Source organism: Mesocricetus auratus, unplaced genomic scaffold (genome assembly GCF_017639785.1).
Source record: "Mesocricetus auratus isolate SY011 unplaced genomic scaffold, BCM_Maur_2.0 Super-Scaffold_6730, whole genome shotgun sequence".
In the NCBI taxonomy this organism is placed as follows: domain Eukaryota; kingdom Metazoa; phylum Chordata; class Mammalia; order Rodentia; family Cricetidae; genus Mesocricetus; species Mesocricetus auratus.
In genome coordinates this window covers 73,719,583-73,747,047 of record NW_024429184.1, presented here as the reverse complement: position 1 = coordinate 73,747,047, position 27,465 = coordinate 73,719,583, and the positions used below count along the sequence as shown (strand labels likewise).

The window sequence follows — 27,465 nt, the reverse complement described above, 5'->3', positions numbered from 1 at the left end:
CATAGCAGCTCACAACTGTCCGTAACTTCAGCCCAGAGGATCTGACACTCTTACATAGACACACATGCAGACAAAACACCAACACACATAAAATAAAAGTAAATTATTTTTAAAAAGAAACCTGAGATGAGACGATTACCTTCTATACCACGAATCGTGTATTTACTTCTAAGAGGACCAGCTACTCCTTTTCACTGTGAGGAACTTTTATGAAACCAGTGTCGTGCACCCCGTCTTATTGGGAACATTTGACTAGGAACAGATTAGATTGCTTGTCCATCTGTTGAAGGTTTTAAGAGAAAACTGTCAACATAAATCTGACTTCTGTAGATTTGAGTTATAGTCTGGAAATGACTAGAAAGGAAATCTTAGTATATGTTAACTATTATTTCATATGCATGATATATATGTGAGTGTTTTATTGTGGAAATGTCACCAAGCATTTTGATCTCATTTTCCCAGAGAAACTTGACAGCCTGAAGAATAGGGAAGCCGGGAGGAGGGAGAACAAAACCCAGAGCTACATCCTTGACCTCTTTTGTGTGTTTAGAACAATGTCTAGTTAAAATCAAACAATATCGCGGCTAAATATGTCTAGAATAGTCCTTGGTGAGGGCTTATGCTCGATAGAAGGCTGATGAGGCGCTGGGAGAGGTGATGAGAGGGCCCAGCGCTGCAGTGCAGGCCGCAGGGCGCAGCAAGATACTGTATCTTCCCAATAATCCTGTCATCGCTCCTGCAGTCCTGCAGCTTTAAAATTCCGCGCCAGCACCCGGTGAGCTGAGAACAAAAGCCCGGCCAGGCCGGGTGGGCGCAGCTCGTAAAGGAGAAGTCACTAAGTCTGGTGCTGTGGCCAGGTTTCCTGCGGAGGCCGAGGCGTGGCCGCGCCTCCGGGAGGGGACCGGAGGGGACGGGAGGGGACGCGCGCCGCTCGACAGGCTGCAGCGCTGGCTGGCCCGCGTCCAGGGAGCCCGACGCCAGCGCGGCCCGGCGGTGGGAGCGGTCGCTGCGCCGGGACACAATGGCATTATCTCGGGCCAGCCGCGGCTGCAGAAACGCGCGCTTCCTGTCCTTGCCCCTCGGCACAAACTGTCCGCCGGCGCTTGCCGCCCCGCGGGGCAGAGACGACTGTAGCACTTTTTCCCTGGGAACTGCAGACGCTGCAGCGCCGCAGTCCATTGTGCTTACCCCACCCTGGAGGGAGCATAGTTCCAGTCCTAGGGAGAGGAGGGGTCTGGCTCTCAGAGCAGCTGGCACGGCTAGAGTGGGTGCCGCGCTGCACCTTCAAGCGCTGCAGTTTCGCCTGGCAGGGAGAGCTTCCCCAGGTGCTTTAAATCCTTAGATACCGTCCGCAGGCCCAGCGTCTTGAATCATCTTTCTCACCCTGAGGGTTTGTTTGAGGCAAGGTCTTTTTGTGTTGCACACACTGGTCTGGAATGTGTGCTCCTCTAGTCTTCGCCTCACTTCTGCAGGAAAAGTGGGCGAATGTGACCCAAAACGCTTATCGTTCGTGTCAAACCATCAGCTTTCGGAGTATTTATTTTACTGTGCCTGGGATGCATCCCAGGACCTTGCACCTGTTACGCCTCCATCACCAAGAGGTTAGGACATTCCTAGCCCACCCACCTTTACCATATTTGATTGAATTCTTTTTAAACTTATGACACTCTTAAGCAAAGTCATGAATTAAACTGTAAACATTTTAAAGCCATTAAATCTCTTAGTAGCAATGTGTCAAAAAGGACGAGAGACTAAGGAGGTTTTTATTTTTAATTTTAAAAACTATTTGATGTTCTTGAGCTTTCCATATTTCAATTAGGTTCTAAGCCTCTAGGACTGGCCTGTGCCAGAAAGTTTAAAACTTGGAGCTACCTGCTCTCAGAATTCAAGGGTTTAATCCGACAGTTACCAGAAAAGCTCTCAAGACTGCCTCCGGCTTAGCAAGTTATTGGCAGGCTGATGTTCACCAAAGCAGGGACTTGGCAGAAGTAGTGTTCACCAAAAGAGTTCTGGGAAGTGTGGCTCGAGGATGAAACCAGAATTGTCTAAGCTAAGATATTTACTTTGTGCTTCTGGGGATTCCTTCCAGTGCAGTGCAAACCCGATTTAGACAGAGCTGAGGACTACTATAGCTTCTCCATATAATGTGGCCTTGAGTGTGGAGACACACCTGTAGTCCCAGCTGATGCAGAGACAATTGTTGGAGCACAGGAGTTTGGGGCCTTCCTGGGCAAAATGATAGACCTCAGCTCAAAAATAAATAGTCCTGGGGTGAAACTCTGCAGTGATGCTCACCGTGCAGAGTGGGGTTCCAGCCTCAGCAACCCAGAGGGCCCTTGAATGTGCCTCAGTCGACTTATTCTTTCTTATTTAAGCCTGAAAAATCTCTAGTCCTTCCTGTTGTTGAATAGAGATTTTTTGCTCCAAATGGAAAGAGTGCTGGCAAGTGTTTAAACACCAGCAATCTGCTTCAGACGGGTCTATGGTTCATAAGCTAGGGCTATAGAAACGTAGAAGTATTTTAATGTTGAAAAATCTAAAGTATACAAAAAAATAAAGAGGATGATACATGTGTTAGTGCATCCAATAAAAAGGTGAATGGCATTGGGACATAGTGTGGTATTACCTTGCTTTTTAAAAAAATATGCTTATTTATTTTCTGTGTTTGAGTGTTTTGCCTTCAGGTATGTATATGCACCGAATGTACGCTTTGCAATGGTTGGAGGTCAGAAGACGGCATCAGATCTCCTGAAACTAGACTTGCAGATGTCCTCCTCTGATCTCCAGCCATTGCAAAGTATGCATCCCTGCCTGACTCTCAGACCCAGAACTGTGAGCCTCTACTAGTAACAGTCACTTCACGCCCACTCCTGACTCTCAGGCCCAGGAAACACCAATAACCCTTCCATCTCTAGAGGATTGCACAGCCTCATCCTTTTAAGGAAATGGCCTTGAACTCTCAGAGATTCACCTGCTTCTGCCTCCCAAGTGCTGGGATTAAAGGTGTGGACCACCACTGCTGGGCTCATTTTTCATTTATTTACAATTTTTATTTTTATTTATTCATTCTTCTACCAATGAATATGTAGCCTGTTTCCACTTTGTGGTAATTATGAACAATGTTGTTATTAATATCTTTTTGTGGTTTTGGTTTTTTAGACAGGGTTTCTCTGTGTAATTCTGGCTGTCCAGGAACTAACTCTGTAGACGAGGCTGTCTCAAACTCAGAGATCAGCCTGGCTCTGTCTCCCAAGTGCTAAGATAAAAGATATGTACCACTACTGCCTGGCTATTATTTGTTTAAATTTTCAAATGAACACATTTCTTTTGGAGATATATATTCATATGTATACACATATATTCACATATACAGTGTGTGACTTCTTAGTTATATGGTGATGCTGTATTTAACTTTTAAGAGCCTGCTGGACTGTTTCCAAACAAACAGCTTCATTTTCAATCCTGTTTGCATTTATCCACATCCTCAGCAGCATTTTTTGCCAAGCATTTTTATTACGTCTGGCTCTTGATTTGTTTCTATAACGTGCTTGCAGAATCTTTGGGTCCTGAAGTCCTGTAAAAGTAGGATATGTCCCTGTTTCTAGTCTCTGTCCCTGGTCTTCACTTAGGCTAGGTACTAATAACCCATTTCCTTCAGCACTTTTTCTTACATTCCACCCACCTGCTAAAAGACCAACCTCGCAGAATGGGAAAAAGCATTGAAAACTAATTCATTCAGCTAGAAGCTAATGTCCAGAATATACACATAGGAACTAAAGAACTTGACAGCAAGAGTAATGAAAATAGCAGCAACAGGTTTTAAAGAAGGCAAAGGATCTGGATATGCCTTTATGAAAAAGGAAACAGACAAATGATGAAGAAATATATGAGAGATACCCAGTTCACTAATCATTGAGGAGATGTATGTCAAAGGTCTCAATCCAGTCTATCTCATCTGTGTTAGAATGGTTATAAGTTAAAAAGATAAAAAGAAATATTTGCTTTGGGGGACGCAGAAAAGAGAGCTCCTACTTTACTGGGGTAAAGTTACATCATAAAGAAAATGCTACAGAAAGGATGCCAAAAAGTAAGCTTGATTCACTATATGATCTCTCAGTGCTGCACCCTTTCCCCAAAAGGATATGAAGTCAATAATATCAAAGATCTAGTCTGCAACAGATGTGGGCAAGAGCAGATATCTGTTTAATGTACTATATGGAACACTATTTATAATGGGAATGTGTGTCCCTCCCTTTTCACGTAGTGCTGTGGAGTGAATCAAGGGCTTCCTGCATGCTAAGCACATGATCCAACACTTCAGGTGTACCGCCAAAATACGGAATCAGTTGAAATGTATGTTAGTGGATTTTTAAAATGTGGTATATACACAATGGAATAATTGCAGCCACAAAAAAAAGAAGTCTATGTCATTTGTGGCGAACATGAATGGAAGTCGTAATGTTGACCAAATCAAGCTACATTTTATTCATCTGTGGAATCTAAAAAGATTCAACTCATAGAACAAACAAGCAGACTAGTAGTTGCTAAGGGCCAGGGAGAGGATGGAGAGAGGCTGCTTAATGGGCACAAAGTCAGCCACAGCCAGAGGCTGCAATGCTGGTGTTATTTCACACAGGGATTATCACCATTGGAAATACAGCATCACTTTATATCAGCACCCACAGGAAAGATTCCTAATGTTCTTACCACAAAGAAATGCTGAATGTTTTCCTGTAAGTAACCCAAATGGATTATTATGCAGTGTATGGCTGTACCAAGACATTGCACTGTAGCCTATAAAATGCACTTTCATCTGCTAATAAACTTGATTTTTAAAAGGCAATGTTTTCTGCACTGATGTGTAATGGGTACACAGTGTTGTAAGTCTTCTGAAAGTCCTCTCTTATGACCATAACCTAGATCACTGAGGTGTTTTTTTTTTTGTCTGACATTTTTAGCAGAATTGAATTCATCATAGTTCCTATATTTCAGCAACTCATTAAAATTATAAAATTATGCCGGGTGTTGGTGGCGCACGCCTTTAGTCCCAGCACTCAGGAGCAGAGGCAGGCGGATCTCTCTGAGTTTGAGACCAGCCTGGTTTATAGAGTGAGTTCCAGGGCAGCCTCCAAAACAATACAGAGAAACCCTGTCTCAAAAAACAAACAAAAAATTATAAAATTATGTTAACCTAGTTAGGTGTGGTGGTGAACACCTTTAATTCCAGCACTCAGGAAGCAGAGACAGGCAGATTTGTGAGAGTTTGAGGACAGCCTGGTCTACATAGTGAGTTCCAGGACAGCCACAGTATGGAGAGAGACCCTGTCTCAAAAGACAAAAGAAAGCAAAATTATATTTAACTATTTTATAGTGTATAGAAATGAGAATAAGGTTTTTGTTTTCTTGAGTCAAATTTAATTCAAAAGGAGACTACAAGGTCTGAAATTGAGTTATGAAGTCTCTAAAATTTGAATTGGTCCTGGGGCTCAGGCCTTGATTTCTCACATGAGTTTTTAAAATAATTTATTAAAATTTGTTAATAATTTGGGAATAAACATCAAGCAGTAAAAGGAGAGTGACTAAACCAAAAGAGCCTCCAGGGCATCTTGCTTTGGACACACTACTGGGAGGATGCTCTTCTAGGCTCAGCTTCAAAGATATAGAGGCTGTTAAAACTGTGGTCCAAGAAGGCCAGCCTACATCTTGTGTTGACAGGAATGTTTGGTGTTGCCTGAGTGGTATTGATTCAAACTGCAAGAGCTATAGGCTAGTGTAGGATTGTGCCAAAGGTCCAGAAATCTGTTACCTGTATAAAAAGGGTTGTACTGACTGCCTGGTGTTCCTGAGCATGAAGCATGATGACTGTGTTGCTATGGAAGTCACACGATACTGAGAGTTATGGGACTTCTACTGAGGATGCAGGCACTAGCTGAAGCTGGACCTTGAGGAAGTCCATGGTCATCACATGCTGGAAGGTCAGGGTTCCTCATGTCCATAGGAGCCCAGATGTTACGCATGGAACTGCAGCACTTGGTGTCTTTCCTGCTGGCTTTCAGTCTCGCACCTGGTGCCATCCTTCCTTTGTGTTCCTCCCTTTGGGAATGAAAATATCTGTTCTGTGCCATTGTTTACCAGAAGTGTTTAATGTGATGGTCTTGTTGTTGTTTTCTTTACTTTTTTATTTTATAGCTAAGAGACCTTGAACTTCTGGAATGAATTAAGATTATTAATATTTTAGGGTTTGTACTAATTGCATCTTGCAGTCCAACAGTAGAGTTTTATAGCCTGGATGTGAGATTTGAATCTAGGTTCTGAGGCTGCTGGATATATCAGACAGGAGGACCTAGTCAGAGGCAGTAGGTCATGGGCTAGGTCTAGAGACACGTGGCATTCCTGTCCTTTTCGTTTCCTGATCTGTTAAGATATGAGGGAGCCTAGTGGCATGCTTTGGCCACCATAAAGCCACTTGCCTCTGTGGATTCCATAATAGACTGCATACCCTCAATTCACAAGCCAAAATAAACCTTTCTCCTCAAGGCTGGCAAGACAGCTGTAGCTAAAAACCCTTGCTGGTCTTCTAGATGACCAGAGTGGTTCCAAGAATCCAAGCCAGGCAGCTCACAACTGCCTGTGACTCCAGCTACGGGGAATCTGATCTTTGACCTCTGAAGGTACCCACACTTGACATAGACTCACACAGACACAGATATACAATGATAAAAATAAATCTTAAAAAAAAAACTTTCTTCCTGCCAGGCGCTGGTGGCGCACATCTGTAATCCCAACACTCGGAAGGCAGAAACAGGTGGATCTCTGTGAGTTTGAGGCCAGCCTGGTCTACAAGAGCTAGTTCCAGGAAAGCCTCCATAGCCACAGAGAAACCATGTCTCGAAATCTCCCTCCCCCCAAAAACTTTCTCCCTTAAGTTGCCTTATCAGTTATTTGATCATAGAAATAATAAAGCCTCAGTGGTTAAGAGTACTGACTGCTCTCATAGAGGAGCCAAGTTCAGTTCCCAGCACCTGCACGTTGGCTCACAACTATCTGTAACTCCAGTTCCAGGGGTTCTAACACCTTCTAACCTCCTCAGGCACCAGGGGTACATGTGGTAAAACATACCCCCAAAAGTAAATAAACCTAAAAATATTTAAAGTAATTAATCCAGCCACATTGTTCAAGCCCAAGGGATGCTTTTGCATACTTTTCATAAGTATTTACAGGGCTAAGGGGCACACTCCCGTGATTCCAGCATGCAGGCTGAAGCAGGGGAATCTCAAGTTCAAATCCAAGTTGAGAAACTGTATCTCAGAAATGTTTGGAAAAATTATGATTAGTCAGGTGTAGTGGCAAACACCTTAATCCCAGCACTCTGGAGGTAGAGGCAGGAGGATCTCTGTGAGTGTAATGCAAGCCTGGTCTACATATGAGATCCAGGACATCCAGAGCTACATAGTGAGACTCTGTGTCAAAACCAAAACCAAAACAATAACAACAAAAAAGTATTATGAATATTTACTCAAACTCAGTATTTCAAGAAGTCATTTTTCTTCTAAATTAGAAGCAGCTGAGTAGTGTGCCCTTAAGTAAATGAGAATGACGAGTCAGCAAGAATACATTTGTTTTGTTTTTTGTTTTAGTTTTTTTTTAATTTAGACCCTGCAGTGGTGGTGCATGCCTTTAATCCCAGCACTCGGGAAGCAGAGGCAGGCAAATCTCTGTGAGTTCGAGACCATCCTGGTCTACAAGCGTTAGTTCCAAGGTAACCTCAAAAGCCACAAAGAAACCCTGTCTCAAAAAACCAAAAAAAAAAAAAAAAAAAAAGAAAGAAAGAAAGAAAAAAGAAAAAAATTTTAATTTAGAAACAATCTTATTTTACATATCAATCCCCTCGTTCCCTCTCCCTCCCATCCATGCATGCCCCCCTGACCTCCCCAATCCACTCCCCAAGGATAGTGAGGCCTTCCATGGGGATCCTCAAAGTTTTTCACATCATTTGGAGTGAAATAGTATCCCTCCATAGGGAATGGGCTCCCACAGTCCATTTGTGTACTAGGGATAAATACTGGTTCCACTCCTAGAGGTGCCATAGACTGCCCAGGCCTCCTAACTGGCACCCACATTCAGAGGACTTGGTATGGTCCAATGATGGTTCCCCAATTTTGCTACTGGAGTCCCTGTGCTCTCACTAGATCAGGTCAGCTGTTTCTGTAGGTGTCTCCAGCATGGTCTTGACTCCTTTGCTCATTCCTCCTCCCTCTCTACAACTGGATTCCAGGAGTATGGCTCAGTACTTAGCTGTGGGTGTCTGCTTCTGCTTCCATCAGCTACTGGATGAAGGCTCTAGGATGGCAATTAAGGTAATCATCAATCTCATTATAGAGGAAGGGCATCAAAGGTGGCCTCTCCACTACTGCCTAGATTCTTAGTTGGGGTCATCTTTGTGGATCTCTGAGCATTTCCCTAGTGTTAGATTTCTCTTTAAACCTATACTAATTCCATCTATTAAGGTATCTCTTTTCTTGCTCTCCTCTATTCCTCCCCTGACTCAGTCTTCCTGGTCCCTCTTGTTCTCCTCCCCCCCTCCTCTTCTCCCTTTCTTTTTTCCTACCTCCCCCACCCCCCTGTGCTTCCAATTTGCTCATGAGTTTTTGTTCCTTTTCTCTTCTTCGAGGGACCATGCATTTCTCTCTTAGGGTCCTCCTTGTTTCCTTGTTTCTTGGTGGTGTGGATTGTAGTCTGGTAGCCCTTTGCACTATGTCTAATATTCATATATGAGTGAGTACATACCATGCTTGTCTTTCTGTGATTGGGTTACCTCACTCAGGATGGTTTCTTCCAGTTCCATCCATTTGCCTGCAAATTTCATTGTTTTTTTTTTTTTCCACTGAGTAATACTCATTGTGTAAAGTGACCACATTTTCTCTACCCATTCTTCAGTTGAGGAACTTCCAGGTTCTGGCTATTACAAACAAAACTACTATGAACATAGTTGAACATATACCCTTGTTGTATGAATGTGCATCCTTTGGGTATATGTCCAAGAGAGAAATTGCTGGATCTTGAGGTAGACTGATTCCCATTTTTCTAAGAAACCACCATACTGATTTCCAAAGTGATCGTACAAGTTTTCACTCTCACCAGCAGTGGAGGAGTGTTCCCCTTTCTCCACATCCTTTCCAGCATAGATTGTCATTGGTGTTTTTGATTTTAGTCATTCTGGCTGGTGTGAGATGGTATCTCAGGGTTGTTTTGATTTGCATTTCCCTGAAGGCTAAGGATGTTGAGCACCTTCTTAGGTGTCTTTCAGCCATTTTAGATTCCTTGATTGAGAATTCTCTATTTAGTTCTGTACCCCACTTTTTAATTGGATTATTTGGTGTTTTGGTGACTAGCTTCTTGAGTTCTTTGTATATTTTGAAAATCATGCTTTGTCAGATATGGGGTTGATGAAGATCCTTTTCCCATTCTGTGGGCTGCCTTTTTGTCTTGTTGACTGTGTCCTTTGCCTTACAGAAGCTTCTCAGTCTCAGGGGGTCCCATTTATTATTTGTTGATCTCAGGGTCTATACTACTGGAGTTATTTTCATGAAGTGATCTCTTGTACCAATTTGTTCCAGGGTACCTCCCACTTTCTCTTCTAAGAGGTTCAGTGTGGCTGGATTTATGTTGAGGTCTTTGATCCATTTGAATTTCAGTTTAGTGCATGGTGATAGATAAGGATCTATCTGTAGTCTTCTACATGCCAATATCCAGTTATGCCAGCACCATTTGTTGAAGAAAGCAAGAATATCTTGCATAGATATCTTTTGACATTTTCTTTCTCAAAGTAAACAACTTGTTTCATAAGTATTGTCTCTGTTGTCAGGGAAGTTAAAAAACACCATTCAGCTGAGGAGACCTTCTGATGGTTAGGGAGGTCTCTGTGCATCTCTGGTAGGTCTAGCTTGAGCAGAGGAAGTTTGGGTGAGGAGGCGGATACTCAATCAACATGGAGGCAATGACAGCCTCAGATACTACAGAAACAGTGGGAATGGTAGTTACCAAGGCTATTGCTCTTAGTTTCTCTGATTTTGGAGAGGTGAAGAGCCAAGAGCCATTCTCTGACCTTCCCAGAGCAGAGTAATAGACACATACCAAACAACAATATGCCCTTTCCTGGTGTTTGTGTGCATACTTGGTTGGGGTAAAGTGTGTTTACATAGTTATACAGTAACTGCTGCCCACCCTCTCAGAACTATTTTTCTTCCCAAATGGAAGCTGTTTCCATTAAACACCCACTCTTCATTTTGGTTGCCTCATTCCACCTCTGTCTTCATGAAGGCCGGTGACTTCCCTAAGTACCTTGTGTAAGAGGAGTCACCATTTTGTTTCATTTGTTTCACTTAGTGCAATGTCTTTAAGGTAGGTACCACTTGGTGAATTTTATCAAATTGGACACATCTTGTAACCAGATCTCCAAGAAACTTGACATTATAGGGACAGGCAAGACAGCTCAATAGATAAAGGAGCTTGTCACAAACCATAATGACCTGAATTCAGTCTGTGAGTCCCACTCACTCCCTCAAGTTGTCCTGCCCTCCACTATGCGCTCTGTGGCCACCTGGCAGCGCAGTTCCATGAAATCCTAGGATCCTGCATGTTGGTTAGCTTCTACGGTGCTAGAAGACCACAGGATAGTCAAGAAGAAGGGGGAGGCTGAGCTTTCTACCCCTATTCTTTCTAATGCCAGAAGCTGTACGTTTTGAGTTTTCATGTAGGACTTTCCCTGGCTGCAAAGACAAGTTCACAGATCAATGTATGTCTTCCTACATTGTCGGTCTGCACACTGTGACAAAGTGTACCTGAGCTGATGTTCACACTTGACCTAGGTAAAAATGACTTTCCAGTTCCGCCAGAAAAAGAATTTAACCTTGAATACTTGTAATCTCAGCACTCAGGAGGAAGGGACAGGAGGATTGCCACAAGTCTGAGGTCAGTCTGCTCTACAGAGTTAGTTTCCAGCCAGTCAGGGTTACACAGTGAGATCATGATTCAAAAGGCGAAGAAAACAATGACAAATATTAATATACACATATTAGTACTTAGATGTGTATGTTCAAATATGTATACATATATAATATTACATTAAAGAAACACATCTCCCTCCCTCTTTCCCTCCCTCCTTCCTTCCCTCCCAATCTTTCTGAGACAGGGTCTCATCATGTAGGGTCTCTGAATGGCCCTGAACTCGAAAAGATTCAATTGCCTCTGTCTACCAAATGCAGAATCAAAGAATCAAAGGCAACTGCCACCCTGCTCATCAGATTTTTCTTTTACAAACACTAAATGGGATCAAGAAAGATGGCCTAGTGGTTGAGAGAGCTTACTGCTCCTGCAGAGGACTTTAGTTCTAGTCTCAGTCAGCTCAAAAAGGGTGTAACTTTACCTCTGGGCAATCACACACACACACACACACACACACACACACACACACACACACAGAGAGAGAGAGAGAGAGAGAGAGAGAGAGAGAGAGAGACAGAGAGACAGAGAGAGAGAGAGAGAGAGAGAGAGAGAGAGTTATAAGAGTTATAATCAGATGTCATCGTCTGTTTTTGGAGAACTGAAGACATGCATTGGTTACAAGACAACGTTGAAACAGAATCTAGCAGAAAATGAAGTCATCCTTTGCAATTCTCCAAATGCCCTTTCTATGGTGTCCTCATAACTAACAACGTGAGCATCCTACAGTTGGTCATGTAAAGAGCTATCCACCAACCAAGGGAACATTTCAACACCCAAATCTGCCCACTATAACCTTTGATTAAGAACAACAGAAAAAGTGCTAACATGATTAGGCAAAACTATTGACTGTTCATGGCTACGCTTGTGGTGATAAAAATTGGAGATTTAATCCCAACACTCAGGAGGCAGAGACAGGTGGATTTGTGAGTTTGAAGTCAGTCTTGACTATGTAGAGAGTTCCAGGTCAGTCAAAGCTGTATAAGACCCTGTCTAGTGGTCTGGATGTAAAATAAATATTAAATTTTGAAAAATTGGGATTTCAAATTTGAATAAAATCATTTGGGTCCTATGAAATTACAAGTTATTTAAAGTCTTCAGCTAGAACTGGGAGCCATTTCATTTTATCATTTGTGCTTGTCAGATCTCTTTCACTTTTATTTTATGTCTGTGAGTGTCTTGCTTGCATGTGAGTTTGCGTCATGAGCGTGCAGTGCCCTCAGAGGCCTGCAAAATCATGGGTTTTGTGGTGAAACCCACTTTCATACAAGTGTGTGATGCACTCTGATGGCTGCCAGCCCTTTCTCTTCCTGCATTTTGTACCATCTACCCTTTACCCAGTGCCCCAAGAGGATACTGTAAGAATTTTCTCTTCCTGCGAGTATTATCAGGACCTTGAAGAAGTCTAATTTGTCCCAATGGGTCCTGCTAGTGACTCACTGGGTGACTTAGTGAAATCATTTTCCACACATGACTATGTTTCCCTGCCATAAAGGTGAAACTAAAAATAAACTTTCTCCATGTGTTATGGTAAGGCCTAGCTGAGTAATCTTTACTAAGAAATCACATTTTTTTCAGACTTAAAAAAAGTCAGGGAAACACCTATTTTATTATATAAGAAATGTGTCTAGGAGTTACATGCCTCTAAAGTGAAAAATAGACTTTTCTTCAACTTCTTTTGCTGGACCAAAAGCACAACTGACTGCATTCAGATGCTCTTTGAACTTGGCTGGGACACTTATCCCTTCCTTCTGTCCCCTGAGCCAATTTCTCCTGGGCAAAACGAGCTCAGGGCAGAGTGCCCCTGGTTCTGTCCTGGGCCACTCCAGAGCTGGGTCACTCGCCACACACACTCACCCTCACAAAGAGACATGCTCGTTGCTGGATTTTTCCGTACCAATCCAGTCTATAAGTTCTGAGTCTTCTGACTTTAAAGAGAAAAAAATCTAGCCTATTTACAATGAAAAAGTGATTTATTCTCAGATATAAGTGGCCAGTTCTCATGGCTAGGACTGCTTCCGTGTCTCACCGCAGTAGAAAAAACAGGGATCTAAAGCAGCATGGAGCCTGTTTACTATATTAGAGCTTCACACACTTCCCTTAAGTTTTTAAAATTATTTAATTGTTTTCTTCTCTTGACTGCCTCGTGAGAGGGAACCAGAAATTGTGGGTGGTTGTGGTGTCTGGATGAGCAATGCCTTGTTGGGCTGGGACATTTGAATACTTAGCTTCAGTTGGTGGAACTGTTTGGGGAGGTTTTGAGGGTTCAGCCTTCCTGGGACGGGGCAGGATGGGCTTTGAGATTACATAACCTCACTCTTCTTGCAGTTTTCTGTGTCTGCTTTGTGTTTTCTGTTAAAGATAGAGCTCTCAGCTTCCTGCTGTCATACCTGTGACTTGCTGCCCTGTCTCCTTGCTGTGACGGACCCTGTACCCTCTGGATTGTAAGTCAAAATAAACTCTCTCATTGTTTTTTTTTTGTTTTTGGTTTTGGTTTTTTTTGGCTTTTCCAGACAGGGTTTTTCTGTGGCTTTGGAGGCTGTCCTGGAACTGGCTTGGTAGTCCAGGCTGGTCTCGAACTCACAGAGATCCGCCTACCTCTGCCTCCCGAGTGTTGGGATTAAAGGCATGCGCCACCAACGCCCGGCAAACTCTCTCATTCTTAAGTTGTTTTGGGTCACAATATTGTATTACAGCAGCAGCAAAATAGCTGATACAGAAGTTGTCAGGATTAAAGATCTTTTACTTATTTCTTCTTTGTTTCACAGAGTACTTATGTTGTAAGAATAAAGTTCTTTGCCTGGTGATTGGCTGTAAACAGGCAAGCTCTGCTCTGGTGGAGTGGGGGTTTGAGCACAAAGTGGGGTTCAGCAAACAAGGGCTAGAACAAGTCAAGAGCCCAAATCTCTGTGGTCACTATCCTCTCATTTGATGAGTTCTTCATTTACCCAGAGATGAGACAAATGGCATTTTGAAGGGTAATTAGGTCCCATACACTTCGGGGAGTTGTTGGCCTTATACACTGTGGGATGTCATTGGATCACATATCTTTTGGGGATTCCTTGAGTATTATACACTTACAGAAATCATTGAATCCTACACACTTGAGGATTAGGGTTGATATACTTCAGGGACTCATTTGTTTCCATTCACTTTGGGGGTTATTTGGTTTCATAGACTTAAAAGAGTCACTTGGTCCCACATCCTTTGAGGGGGTAGATTTATTGGGTTTATACACTTTGGGGAGTTATTTGTTTTCATGTACTTGGGAGTCACTGGGTCTCATGTATTTTGTAGGAGTTGGGTTCACATAATTTGGAGGATTATTGGGTCCTATACATTTTGTGGAGTTTGAGTGTATATGTATTTGGAGGGGTTACTTGGTTTCCCAACACTTTGGGAGGTTGCTGGCTCTCATATACTTCGATTGTTATTTGGATCACATTGTTTCCATTTTTCACTGAGTATTCCAACCAATAGCACTGGGTACCTCGTGGACACTGTTAGGAGTTATGCCAGGTATCAGGATCAAGGCAATGATAGGACATTGTCTTCTGGGGCTGATCATAATCACATTTCAGTGTGGTGAGTGTTATGTGAACCATAGAGAATGCTTAGGACACAGAGTTCTGATGCTGTGACACAAGGCTGGAGATGGCGTGTCAGGGAATGGAAAAGGATGAGCTGTGATGAGTGCTTACTGCCTAGAGGGATAGAAGACAGTTCAGTTCTAGCTGATGTAGGGAGCTGCTGGGAGAGGCAGATAAGGGATGCGGAATGTCAGGGAAGTACAGAGGACCAACCTTGTGTGTCTTGTTCTAGAGAGGACTCATCTGGGACTGAGACCAGCAGAAGCTAGAGCCTGGAGGAGGGGTAGGGCCAGCCACAGTCAAGGGCTTTGTCCCATGCAGAGTGCACAAGACTGTGGCTAATGGTTGATGTGGGCATTGAGGAGAGGAAGAGAAAGAGGATTGGCGTGGAGTCCCCTCCAGGAGGTTCTGCTGTCATTTTTAGGGAGACTGGAAATAAAGCCTTTGGTGTTGACTCTTACCTCTAACATCTGGTGACTCTGTCACTGGGAACACTAATTTCTGTGTCTCAGAGTCCACCTTACCTGTAAGGGTGAGGGTGACAATATCAGGACCAGTGTCACTGCACTGCTCCTAACTCATACCAAATCCGCAGTCATCTCTGTGGCTCTTAAAGAATACAGAAAGACAGAATCAGAGGTCAGCCTTGGCTTTGTGTGGCTTAATTTTGCTTAACCAGACAAAGCTACATGGAGAGATGCCTCCATGGTTAAGGGCACTGGCTGCTCTTCCTGAGGACCTGGGTTCATTTCGTAGCACCCACTTGAGGCCTACAGCCACCTGTGACTCCAGGTCTAGAGGATCCAATACCCTCTTCTGGCATCCTCGGGCTCTAGGCATGCACATACTACATACATGCAGGCAAAAACATCCACATACTAAAGTAAGCGTAAAGCCTTGCCAACAGAAGAATTAGCCCACAGAGTACTGCTACAAAAACCCAGTGACATCTTTAAGCAGAACCTTGGATTTCCAGCATGTAGAACCATGAGTGAAATAAACTGCTTTGCATTATAAATTGCCCAGTCTCCTGTATTCTTTTGTAGCAAGAGAAAACAAACCAAATTGGTTCGTGTTGAGATTGTGAAAGTTATCTTTTGTGACTTAGTTGTTATTAACTTTTCTGTTTTTCTAAAATTCTAATATTCTTTTGTTTATTTGTTTGTTTTGTTTTGTTTTGTTTTTGAGACAGGTTTTCTCTGTGTAGCTCTGGATGTCCTGGAAATCACTCTGTAGTCCAGGCTGGCCTCCAACTCAGAGATCCACATGCCTCTGTTTCCTGAGTGCTGGACTTTAAAATTGTACCACTACTGCCCAGTAAAAAAAATTATTATTTTAGCCATCTATGAAGAATTCTTTTTGAAAAGTGTTAGGATCATGTATTTGCAACTTCACTAATCCACCCATCCCTGCCATTACAACTGTTGAATCTACTGTGGCACAGTAATCTTTCCAAGAATACCATATGCTTTAGTGTTCTCTGTCTCTTCATGGCACTGGTGAATAACACACATTTAGCTCATGACTTTAAAGCATGTGCACCCTAACTGGGAAATTGAGTGTGATGGCATTTCAAGGTCATCCTCCTCCTTGCCCCTCCCTCTATCAGTGAAGCTGGGAGAGCCACTTTGCTGAGCCCACTCCAGTTCCTGGAAAACTAGGAACCTCATTCATCTTCACCCTCACATTGGCCTTTATTCTGGGCACATGACCCTGTGATCTCTTAGCTCCTGGCCTAATGACCCTTCTTTCTGCTTAGCCTTAGCTTCCTGTTCTCACGGTGCAGACTGAAGTCTGAAGCATATTATCTTTCAAAGTGGCTCCGCCCCCATCCTCAGATTCAGACATCCTCCTCTGACAGAGCCTGTCCCTGCAGCTTGTTCAGATCAGCCAGCCACCCTTCCTCTCTCTAGGTCATTTTCCCTCTCCTTCCCAATCATGCTCTCCAGTTTATAAGCCCTTCCCTATGGCTTGTTCTGATGTGCAGGTTGGATTCTGTGGTCCATTGCAAGATCCATGCTCTTGCTATAAATCCAAATGATCCAATATACTCTCCATCTTGTCACGTACCGGGCAGCTGAGGCCTTCTGAGGGACAGTCCAGCAAGCCAGACTGAGATTACTGCTAATGCTCCAACACCAGACCCCAGTGTACAACATAGGACTGGCAATCTCACCGTGCTCCTCTAGTCTACCTACTCTCCTGCTATTTGACAAAGGTTTTTAAACATCTATGCAATTCGTCTTCTTATGCCTCCTCCTGGTGTTGGATTGTCTTCATATACCATCAGAAAATAGAAACACCAGGCAAGACTTCTCCAAGTTTGTGCCACCACATTTACAGCAGAACTCCCTTCCTACTTTTCTTCCCCCTCTTATTTAACCAAACACTGGTCTGTCCTCTAAATCAGGCTTTGTCCCTAACACTGTGAGAAGTAGTCTTGTGGTTCCAGCAATATGGGAGTCATTGGTGAAAAAAGTCCATACTGCAGTGAGATGAGAGAGAGCTCTGGAATATAAAGAAGGAAACAATCCACGGACTACACGTGAGAAATCTGGTTGTGAAGGGAGTCACTCCCATGGTCTCCATCATTCATTCTCTCCACTAACTTTCCTCCCTCTCCTTCTAGGCTATAATAAAATAATCTTTCTAGCTACAATCCCCTGGCCATTGGCCTGTCAATTGCTGTTCCTCATAATACAATTTATCAAGTGGGTTGTCTCCTCGTTTTTTTCACCATCTAATCCATTCACTTCCTATTTCAAGATGGGTTTATTAAGGTTATCAGTGACTTCTAAACTGCTACAACTATGTACCAGCACTTCCCAGTTTTGTCCCTGAAGTGGCTGAAGTTTAGGGACATTGGTTTCTCTAAGGAGATACACAGCATGTTTGGAGCATGCACATTTGGTGATTGGGCTTAAGGAATGAGAAGCCCCAGTAGCTCAAGTCCATCTCTCCTCAAAGACCTACATGCTGGCCAGTCAGACGAGTCAAGCATGCCTTGAACCACATATGGACTAGAAGATCCCACTGGCAAACACATAGGGAGCAGAGGTCAGCAAAGATCACAAGACAGATATGGTCCCAGATGGAGAAGCTGGGGAACCATTGATATTCATTGAAGGCAGTGTGTACGGCATACAGGAAACCTCAGGCCATGTGGTAGAGTGAGGATCTGGTTGAGAGCTGTGCTTGAAAAGAACCCTACTTTTTATCAGTGGAGAGTAACATCAGAATCTCTAGGTTTGGTCCTAGGTGTCAGAAGGTACTAAATAAATGGAGGGAAGGCTGAATGTTCTCTGTAGTGTGTGTGAAAGCATGTGTGTGTGAGCATGTTTGTATGTGTGTGTCTGTGTGTCTCTGTGTGTGTGTGTGTGTGTTCACGTGCGTATGCATGTGGAAGCCAGAGGAAAATTTTGGGTGTTTTTCCACAGGTGAAGACAGGGTCTCTTTCTGGGACCTTGGGTCATCTGTTAGCCTAGGCTGTCTGGCCAGTGAACCCTGGTTATCTGCTTGTTTTTCTCTAGCAATGGGGTTCCAACACATGCCTCCATACCTGGCTTTTTACAAGGATGCTGGGCATTGAACTCAGGTCCTTGTGCTTGTGTGGTCAACACATTATCCACTAAGCTTTGCTCTCAGCCCCTCAAAGGTTCAACAGCTGTCAAACTATTTGTGTTGTCCATATTTAAAATGTGAATGCATCTCTAATGTTTAGAACACAAAAGGTCACAGAGTACAAGGGGGAGTGAAACAAAATGTCCAGGGCACTGGTGGCTCACTCCCCAGGGTCCCATCCCATTATCACTGTTTCTCATGACTTTGAATAAGTTCTTTAACATGTTGATGCCATCCGTATACTGGAAGTTATGATAACACCAAGCTCATGAAGGTAAAGTGAGTTTGGATGTGCAAAGTCCCTATTCCAGAGTCTGGTAACCATTTCCAATAACTGTGCAATTACCATTAAGTAATGAGAATTCTAATCATTTATATTGTGATTAAATAACCTTGCCCATTATGATTGAATCCTTTGAGAGTTCCGGTTCCTAAAGTCCCCTTCATCCTCCCACCCCTTCCCCTGTGTGACACCCCTTTCCTGGCTACTCTCCACATGTGTCTCCAACACAGATGGAGCAGAGCTTCCTTGCTAGACGCCCATGTGGAAGAAACTTGGAGGCAACCATCCGTTGTCATGATATTCCAGAGTTTACATGATCCTTCTTTCTTATCCAAAGTACCCTGAGTTGACATACCAGTGTGATCCTTGGGAATTGTGCCCCAGAAGGCTAACAAAACAGATGTTTAGGGCTAGAGAGATGGTTCAGCTGGTTAAGAACCGCACTTGCTAATCCAGCCTGATGAACTTGCTCACCAGAACTCACAGTAGAGAAAGCTGACTCCCGAAGAGTTGTCCTCTGACCTCCACAATAGCACTATACCTGTGTACACACTCCTACACACATGTACTAACATAAACGAAAAGAAAACAATATATATAAAGGTGGGGTGTGAATGAGGAAAGACACCTAAGGTCTACATGCAACCTCTACACCTAAGAAAACAAAACAAAACAAAGCAAAGCAAACAAACAAATAAACCCCAAGTAATTTGGCCTGGCTGTGCAGTGTTGAGAATTCTCATGGCATTTCTTTCCATATTTTCTGCTTATTCGATGTTGGTTTTCAGATGTTCTGTTCAGCCCATCTCCACATCCTAAGCTTTTGTGTATAGAAAAAACGGTACCGAGCCAGAACGCTTAACAACTGACAGTGGCTGTGAGGCTTTCACTTTTAAAGAGTTTCCAGGCACCCAGCCCTTTTCCTAAAGGACTCTTTTCCCTTTTATGGATGAGCACCTGGCTCCAAGACAGAGTAAACAGAACTTCCTGCCCCAGGGACGGGTTGGCTCCTGTGCAGGAGCCCAGGGATCCTCTGGGAAAAGTTCATAGGAACTGTGAGCTGTGTGTGACCTGAGGCTTGGGAGCCAGCTGAGCCAAAAGGGAGGAAAGCACATTTAACAGCCCTTTTGTGTGGATTCTGGTCCCAGAAGCACTTCTGGGAAAGTAAGTCTGATGCCGTACACACAGTTCTTGCAAAGAATGGCAGGGAAGCGGGCCTGGCGAGAGCCAGGTCCACATTAGGCGCCTGAATCCTGGACCCAAGTAATTGGAGGAATTCAGAGATGTCTGGGATTCCCACAGTTCAGAGGCTCCATGCTTCTGTGCATGGGGCTTAACAACCAGGGGCAGGACTTGAGTGCGGCTCAGGCGTGAAGTGGTAGCCTACCATGTGCGTAGCCCTGGGGTTGAGAAAAGAAAAGACAGAAGAAAACCAAGCAGGGCCTGGACAACTAAATTGGAGTTCAACAGTACATATACAATTTTCAGGTTGCTTACTGCTTACTGCTCTTCTTGGTCTCGGACTTTAATATTCCCCATACTTTTATATGATCATAGTGAAAGCACTGTTGCTACGGCTGGCTTGATGGTTTTGAGTCACTTTGATAATTTTGACCTTTCACTGTAGTGTACTCCATAATTTCATTAACAGCAGCAGAGAAAAGAAACAAAAATGGCAAATGTTTGAGACTCATTATAGTGAAATTATGGCTAGTATGTGCGTAGATCTCAGGTAAGGCATGGACTCTACCATCAAGTTTCACTCCAACTCCATAAATATCGTGTTGATGGTAACTAACATTCCCTGAGAAACTAATATTTCTCTGTGTCACGCGATGAGTTACTCCGATAGCTTTCACCTGCTAAAATAACCAAGACTGTGAGCTGGGTCAGTGGGCAGAGACGCGAGCCACCCAGAGACTCAATTTTGATCTCAGGAACCCATGGAAAGGTAGAAGGAGAAAAAAACAGTTCTACAGTCATCCTCTGACCTCAACGTGTGTGCCATGAAACATGCTCACCCTTCTTATTTCATGCATACGTGTGTGCACACACAAGCAAAATGATAATAAGTTGCTTAAACACAAACCAAGAAGTTGTGATTGCCAATTTAATATACAGTATGCAAATATGCTACTATATTATTATAGGATGTATACTCATAAAGCATAAGCAACAGCAAAATTTCAAATGTGACATAATTAAACATAAGCTGAATTTCTTAGATTTTCTTTTCTTGTGTTCTGACAGTGCTGGAGATTGAATTAGGGTCTTTTTCACACCAAGCATGTTCTCATCCACTGACCGTACCGCCAGCCCAGAAGTTTTTATATTTCCTTTTGTGTGACACTTAGATTGAGTGTTGGGGTGCAGTGCGATCTGCATTCCCTTTACAGGCGGTTATTGTTTTCATTTTGAAGATGAGCAGATGGAAACAGGCAGAGACGTTTTTTGCCTGAGATGGTTGGGCCATGCCTGTGGACAGTGTGTTAGCTGCAATGTTCCCTATGGTCTCATGACCTTGCTGACTTCTGTAGCATTTCCATAAGCGCTTCCAGGAAGCTACCAGCATGCTAGTGTGCTCCTGTTTCTGCATATGCTACTATTAGATGCAGGGATTTAAGAAGTATGTCTAGGAGAGAAGGGGAAGAAGATGAGGGCACCACAGTGAGGCATGAAAATGACTTTATGAAATCCAGTACTATATACAATGAGAATGCGCCAAAAGGATGTGTTCAAAGGTGTTTTAGACTTATCTGATACCTGAGGTCTCTAGAAGAATTTGAATCAAATTTGTAGCTTTATTCTCCAGCCAGACATAAGAGCCGCAGAATGAACTCAGATTTTCTTTTTCCTTTAGATGAGCTAGAAATGAAAGTCATATATTGAGCTTGCCACTGTTAAAAATAAACATGGATTCACAAATAAAATTAAGAAAATGATTCCATTTAGAATAACAAACTCTCGGATATAATAAAAACCATAAAACAACATTGAAAGAAAATTCTAAATAATTGGAAAGGACAACTGTTGATGAGTTGGGAGACAATGTTAAAATGAGAATATCTTCTAAGCTAGCTGTAGCTTCAGGGATATTCCTACCCAAGTCACAAGGGCAATATGTTCATTGATGGAGGCCTAGATAAACACAAGCTCATGTATTTATACTTTGCATTTAATTATGACTGCTTGCATGACCATGAGTTGGGGCGTGTTTACTGGAATACTGGTAATTTATCAGTGGCTACACAAACGAAAGCTGGGACCTCCTTTCTCCAGTATCTGTTATCTTTCCATTCCCTCTCAGTGAGAAATGCAGCCTCATTAGCCCCTCTCCTGTGTATGAAGAAATGGAGGTGGGCCCCATCTTGCAGGTCCTGTATAGGTAACCACAACTTCAGTGAGTTTATCAGAGCAATGACACTGTTTCACAGCAATACTCCTTGATGTCTGGCTCCTACATTCTTTCTGTATGTTCTCCCCAGTGATTCCCTAAGCTTTTGGGGGAGAAAATGTGTAAAATAGATATCCCATTTAGGGTCAATCCTCCACAATAACCCACTCTTCTCATTTTGATCAATTGTGAGTCATACATACTACTGCCTACCACAAGCAGAAGTTTCTCTGACAAACACTGAGAGCAGCAATAATTTATGGGTGTAAACATAAGATTTAGAAGAAGTTTGACACCATGTGCATTTAACAAAGTGACTGTAGCAAGTTCTCCCCTAAGACTTAAGACTTCCTCAGACACCTGTTCTTGACCAGGTTTATAGTACAAGGCATGAGTTCCCTCCTGCAGAGCCAGGTTCAAATTCAGTAAGAGAGCTGTTGGTTACCCCAATAACAGTCATGCTACTGTTGCGTGGGTGGGCATATCTTGTCAAATAGGTTACTATTGTAGCTTATAGTGTATCCAGCTTGGGGAGAGCTTTGATGACTTACCTCTCCAGCATCCTGTATAGCACCTACTAGCATTGCAAAAGCTAGCCAGCAGGGAGGAACCCTCCAGCTCAAATGTCTCAGTGCTCTATAACCCAAGTATGTGGTGTCTTTAGCAATGAGGTCTTATGATCTTATCTTGGTGAACAACCAAGAACATCAGCAATAGCTTGTTATGTTTGAGGGGCTTCTGGGGCCAATCCAGCCAACAGTTCATAAGGAGGTATCCAACACTGTATGCATGTGAGTGCATGCATGTGTATGTTAAGCTCATAAATGTTATCATAGATTATATACCATTTTATATCTGACTTTCTCAGCATGATTTTTTGGGAGTCATCTACTATTTTAAGTACTGATCTTTCCTTTTTATTTCCAAGTAGTGTATTTTCTTGAAAGGATATGCACAGTCCATTTTTTTTTTTACTTTAAATAAGAAACTTTTGGATGCGTTCTAGTTTGAGCTACTACAAGTAACGCGTCTATGAATGTTTGTGTATAAGTCTGTATTGATGGGTTTCTCATTTCTCTTGGGCTGAATTCCTGGCCTGTGTGTTTATGTGTGGGTTTAAACTTTTAAAGAAAGTGTCTCTGGGGCTGGAGAGATGGTTCAGTGAATAGGAACATTTGTTGTTCCTCTAGAAGACCTGGGTTTAGCTCCCAGCATCCTCATGCAAGCCCACAACTGCCCATTAATGCCATTCTAGCAGTCCACAACCTCTTGAGGTCTCATCAGGCATTGTATACATGTGACACACATATATACATATGGGGAAAATACATTTAAAATAAAAATGAAGAGAAATTGTTTTCCAAAGTGGCTGTACCATTTTCCATTTCTGTCACGAATGCATCAAGATTTGTTTCTCCGTATTCTTGTCAACACTTGGCACTATCAGTCTGATTGTAACCATTCTAATCGGTGTATGCTGTGTATTATTTTAACCACCCTCACAATAGATCCCTCTGGTCTTCATTGTCCAGGAGAGAATGCCGAGTATGCAAGGATCGGGTATGGTCTTGACTTCTCTACTGGGATGACTGTGGGTGAGAAGCGCCCCAGGAGGCAGGAGGAAGGCTGGATGATCCTCTCACCATCTTTTCTCCTAATTTCAGGAAGAAAGAGAAAGGATGTGAACAGCAATAAACACACCATAGAAGAAATGGTGCACTGTCTTAAAAATCTGTAAAAGAATTCTTCATATGTAAATTCCCAGTCCAACTGATACCCCAGTAGCTAGACGAACACTGTTATCATGTCTGGGCCCCAGCTTTCTTTACAGAGACAGAACTTTAAATGCTATATTGAAGTCTCCTTCTAGCTCTGCCTAGAAAGTTCAAGAATATGTCTAATGCTGAGCTTGGGATGTAGCTAGGTTAGTAGACTACTCGTCTATATCACAAGTGTCTACTTCAATCCCCAGGACTCCGCAAACTGACCCTCTTTTGCTCAGGTTTTTAACCTCACACTCCTGGGGTAGGGGTTGAAGAAGAAATTCAAGGTCATCCAAGGTGTATAGTGAATTTGAGATCAGTCTGAGCTACATGAAGTCCTGTCATGCCTGATAGCTATAAGACCAGAGAGTTGTTAAAAATGAAAGTGGCTAGTTTTCATGTTCATCCTAGTGTTGTAGTGAGAAGCTGCAACTGATACTCTGGTAATGAGATTGAAAACAATTTACTTATGTGAATCTCCTAACTGCTAATATGTGGCAGCTAGTTGCTATCGTAAATTACACACAAACTCTGTTGCTGCAGTGTGCTGTGGAGATGGAGGCTTACTTTGAGCGTTTTCCTATGAGAAGAGGACAGACAGTGATATCCAAGTACATGCCTGAGTTTTCACAGCAGAAGAAGGACTAACATGCAATTGTCTTACATAGTTTGGCAACTTAATTGTTATAAATTGGACTGTGGAATCTTAAGTACTAATTGCAAAATAGTTACTTTTTTACTTAAAACTGATATTTATGTTGACTAAAATGTACTTGCTATTTTTATGTGTGTTTGTGTGTATAAGTGGGATGTGTCTGCACACATGTGTATGGGTGTTCATGCTGTTATGTGCCTTCACAGAGGAGACATGGTCTGCCCCAGCAGCCATTCTCTGCTGTATTCCTTTAAAACAAGATCTCCTGCTGAACCTGGACATGGGCTGGTGGCAGCAAGCTCAGCAGCACTCTTGGTGTAGTCCTTTTTCCAGAACACTTGTATGAAGTCACACAGTTTTCCCCATGCTATCCTCCTTCCTCTACAGCACTGGGGAACAAAAGTGTGAAATACACACAGTTTTTCCTGTGCTATCCTTCCTCTATATCACTGGGGGACAAAAGCGTGAAGTCACACACAATTTTTCCTGTGCATTCTGGAGATTTGAACTTGGTCCCTGTGCTTCTACATCAAGAACTTTAACACATGTGTATTCTCTCTTTTTAAAATTTTATTATTTTTAATTATGTGTATGTGAGTGTGTGGGGCAGGGGAGGTGTTCTTGAGTGCAAGTGGAGCCCACAAGTGTTAGATCCCCTGGAAATGGAGTTTCAGGCAGTTGTAAGCCACTAGATGTGGAATTTGGGAAAAAGAACTCTCCAAAAGCAGTGAGTGCTCTTAACCCCCAAGCCATCTCTTCAGACCCAGATTTAGTACTTTTAAAGAACGAACAAGTAGCTATTTTTAAAACATACTATGTTTTAATTTCTAGTGTAGGTAGCATGAATAGTTTTGACACACATAACCAAAATATTTGGGGTTCTCAATAATTTTTAGGGTGTAGAGGGCTCTAAAGACCTCATCCTTTTGATAGCACAGCTGCCTCCTATCTGAAGGTTGTGCTGTGATCACCTGCAGATTCCAGAGTCCTCCTTGCATTTACATTCCTTATCTTCCTAGGCTACCCTTAAGCCTCTGCCATTGTTGTCCACTCCTGTCCCTTTGATGTGATGACACCAGCCCTCTCCTCTCCCTATCTCTTCCTACTTTCATGTCTTTTCAACCCTCTGCTTACTCCTTGCCCTGACAAGGTTCCAACTTAGGTTTTCTTTTTTACCTTATGCATGTCCCCTGGGCCTTCAAATCTTTTGCTCCAGCTATGATCAATACTCAATGATTTCCAAGTTTGGCTTCCTACCATTGGCTGTGTGCCACCATTTCCCAGCGCAGACTGCCGCCCAACAAGCATCCCAAAGGGAAAGTGCCCAATTGAACACATGAACTTTCCCTTCCTAAACTCACTCTTTGACTTACACGCATGTTTTGGTCGGTGATATTGTTGTGAATTTATTTGGAAACTCAAGACAATAGCTCTTGAAAACAGGATTGTAAAGTTATCTTTGGTGCCTTCTTTTCCAGTGTCCCTCCCGCCAGTATACAGTGGAGCTCTGGAGCCAAGCACAGCTTCCAGACACCCCTGTGTTTGTTGCTGGCTTTTCCTTCTCTTATTTACGCTCACTTCATCCTTTTCCTGGACTGCTAATCAGCGCACCTCCAATTTTCCTCCTAATTGCCCACCGGAGTTTCCTCTCAACTCCACACAATTGTCACTGCACTTTGGGTATTTATAACTCTTCCAGTCCCCCTCCTGACCTGCAGGATAACGCCCACACTGCTAAACAGCTGGAGGCACTTGGGGTGCTCTCCTTTGCTGGACCTTCAAGCTGTGTCTCCTGCCACCCCTAATTACATTGTTTTCCCAGACCTGCCTTCACCAGGTGGTTTCTGAATGCCTGTTCCCACTGTCAGAGGATTCACCCCTTGTGTTCCAAATCTCTTGTTAAAGGTCAGCTCCTTTCTGAGGCCTCCGCCCTCCCAGCACAATGTGATTTGCTTGCCTTCCCAGCCCTCAAACTCGAGAATCAGCTCACATCAGCCCTTATCATATCTCACTGTACTGAGGGCGCTTGTTTGCCTGTCTAAGTCCCCTCTGGACTCTGAGCATTGGACTGTCTCCTTGATAACCACCTCAGGACACACCCTCTGATAGGCATGCAGCTTGATTAGTTGGGTATGTGTGTGTGGCGGGGGGCGGGGGTTCCTTCACTTTCTCTCTGAGTCAGCTATAGACAGTTATCTCTCCGCTATATTTCAGCCCCACTGCAGAGTACGAAGACTGTCAAATAACAACACTAGTGATGCAGGTGAAATGACGTTTCCCTCTCACAGACAGCAGGGAATTGTTGCTTACACTTCTGTCATTTGCTTTCTGTCATAGACTAGCAATGTGAACCAAGATTTAGAGGAGGGAAAAAAGAGATTCCAGGTGAGGAATTCATGGGGAAGAAAGGGAAAGTCATATGAGAGAACTGAAAAGAGAGCATTTAAGATGGGGGGACATGTGCAGAAATGGGACCAAGAGCCGCTTTGCTGCCAATTATGAGTTTTGAGGAAAAACAAGAACAGGAGAAGGAGGTAACCCCAAAGAATGCAGCTTCCAATTCTTTTCAGAATTCGAGCTCAGGCAGGCTCCCCAACATTACCTCCAAAGTGTGTGTGCCCAGTGCACCTGTCCATTTATGCCTTCCCTGGAAGGGGCTTGGATGACAAAAGGCCTGGGCCATTCATCAGAAGAGGAAGATGTCTTTCAGGGCATAGGCACTATCTTAGGGACATGTACAGCTCATAACCCAGTTGTGATGAAACCACTCTAATAATGACAGGTTTGGTTGAAAATATTGATGAGATGTCCGCAGACCTCAGTGTGACATTTGGCTTTCATCACCTGGATATTTATATGGATTTTAATAACTCAAAACTTCTAATTCTCATTCATGTCCAAGATCATAAACAACTCTTTCCCAAAGGAAACATGAAAGAGCAGTTCTTCTGGCAGCTGTGCTTGGGGCTTGCATACTGGGGAATGGGGGAGGATGATTGGGAGCTTGAGGCCAATGGGCTACATAGTGAGATCCTGTCTGGAAAGACAGAAACCAGATAAAGTCAGAGCTATGCATTCAATCAGGGCTTTTTAGCAGCAAAGGGCAGCGAGATGATTTGTCCAGTAAAGGCAGTTACTGCAAAGCTCTGAATGCTGAC

The 27,465-nt window shown here is 43.2% G+C and overlaps 1 long non-coding RNA gene across 3 annotated transcripts in view; it reads right to left on the bottom strand.

The window, feature by feature from the left end:
- Positions 1 to 20,591: 20,591 nt before the first annotated feature.
- The window catches only part of LOC110339276, a 39,907-nt gene continuing 33,033 nt past the window's right edge, over positions 20,592 to 27,465 (bottom strand). For 2 of the 3 annotated variants that reach the window (XR_005875657.1, XR_002381391.2), the window contains 2 exons: positions 23,265 to 23,543; positions 20,592 to 21,360 (listed from right to left, as the gene is read on the bottom strand). This is a non-coding gene — a long non-coding RNA (uncharacterized LOC110339276). The remainder of the gene's footprint in view (positions 21,361 to 23,264; positions 23,544 to 27,465) is intronic. The other variant, XR_005875656.1, reaches the window with a different exon arrangement.